Source organism: Triturus cristatus, chromosome 4_1 (assembly GCF_964204655.1).
Source record: "Triturus cristatus chromosome 4_1, aTriCri1.1, whole genome shotgun sequence".
NCBI lineage: Eukaryota > Metazoa > Chordata > Amphibia > Caudata > Salamandridae > Triturus > Triturus cristatus.
Window position 1 is genome coordinate 1093976698 of NC_140585.1, and position 2248 is coordinate 1093978945.

A 2248-nucleotide genomic window follows, 5' to 3' on the forward strand; every position below is an offset into this window, starting at 1 on the left:
ATTCCCACTGCTGGAATCAAAACCCCAAAAATATCACCCACAATTTCAGACCAAGTTTCTCTCTTAAAACGTGTTAATAAGTTAATATCTTCTACATCTCTTATTTTATCTGTATGAAAAATCTTAGGAAAAACCAGGCCCAAATAACATGTGCCATACAAATGGTCAGGCAACTTGTAATAAGCCTTGTTCCCACACACATAGTACACTCCTGGAAAAATTGTATCTTCTCCACCTCTGAAACCCCAACCTGTCGCAACGAAGTATGTATCATGGCACTCACTAGTCCCCACAAAATATGTATCATATTGGGATTTCCTTCTGGTAATGCATAGTTTACCCTTCTGCGGTGCATCTAGAGCTAAAGTTGGACTAGCCCCATTTCTCAACTCTTTTCCCATTTCAATGTCCCAAATTGTCTCACTCACTTCATATTTTCCCGCTTTCTCATGCATGTTCACTCTCCTTTCCTCTACCATATCCAGGAAAGCTTTCTCCTCTTCTTTCAGACTGCAAGTTAAATTATTCTTAAAAATGTAATCTAATGTTAGTCCTTTTTCTTCAATAAAAATCTCACCAAAAGTGTTAGCTTCTTTAGCTGGATTCAGCTCTTTGTTCATTGGCAAGTGCCCAAAAATACTATCTCTGTTAGACATCTTATAATCTATTTTCCCTAACAAATAAAAAACACTACTTAAAATACTACAAGAAATACCATATGTAGCTGGTAAATGGTGATAAGTAACACCCTCTGAAACGGATGCAGGTAACTGCATGCAGACATAGCAATCCCTTACTTCCATTGTCTTCACATATTCATATAACAGTTTAGAAAAAACATTACTAGAAAAATTATTAATTGACCTATCTTTGTGTATGTAACTACTACTTCTAATTGGAACTACTTTTTGTGAATTCTTCTCCATATTAGTCATGTTTTCTGTGTCCATCCCAAATTCAACTTTAAAAGTTACTAATAAAATTAAAACACCCCATAGAAGCATTAATAATCCAGTACAGCAGCAGCACATCTTACACCACTTTTTAAAGAAGGCACATCTATTTTGATTATTCTCTATGTTAGCCATTTTCTGCTTTAACCTCTACTACTCCACTACTGAAATTAGAACTTTTCAAATCTTCAACGTTTGTTCCAAACTCTTCAGCTTCTTCAAAAGATCTTTCCGTTCACTTAGACCAAGTGAATCCTTCTTTTACTCAGTTTGGATACTCATCATTTTTCACTCCAATTTCTTCAACATCAAATTGTATCAGATCTCCAACATTCAAATCCTCAGTATCTGACTCTTCTCCAATGTCAGTCAAGAGTACTTTCAGGATTTCACCAGTGTCTTCCTCAACCACTCCTCGTACGGTCTCCTCTGGATTTCCTTGACTTTCCACCTCTTCACCTTCAGGCAGTGTCACATACATCCATTCCGGCAACCTATACTTTTGGTTAGGCTTTCTCACTCTTTTGACTTCTTCTGGTTCTTTCGGCTCTTTTGATTCTTTCCCTTCAGCCTTTGAACTTTGACTTGATATTTCATTCACTTGTTCAGCTTTTGATGAATTTGCTCTTATTACTCTGTATCTCATCCTTTTAACTCGGTTGTTAGGCCAACGATCTCCTTTCACAACCTTTTTCGGCCTTAGTTCTTTAACACTCCTTTCTCCAATCGAAGTTCTCTTTCTCAGAACTCGACCCTCTGTTTGTTCATTTTCATCATCCGATTCTGTTTCAATTGCCTTTTGTTTTCGTTTCTTAGCAGTTTTCTTTTCTTCCACAGATTCTTTCACCACTATTTGAGACTTCCCTACTTCTGTCCCTCCTCGGGTCTCCGACACGCAATCTTCTTGCTGTCTACTTGTCCCTTCACCTAGCTCCTCATCAATGTTCCCTACACCTCCTCGGGGGTCTTCCACAATCTGTCCCTCTCTATCTTCTTCTAACCCTGTTTCTTCAAGAATAATCTCAAGTGGTTCTTCAATCTCCTCCTCTTCTGATTCAGGAGTAGTCTCTGTGTGATTTCTCTTTTCTTTTCTTTTTCCTCCACTGCTACTCGAAACTTCAGGCTCTTTAACAGAATCTGATCTTCTTTCTGATACTCGCAGTGATTCTCTTGAAGCTCTCTCTGCTTCTCTTCTCACTGATTCCGTATCTTCAGGATCTTCACCATCACTGGAATCTGACTCTTCATAATACTCTTCACCAGTTCCCTCTCTCGGGCTTGGAATTCTCAGAGTA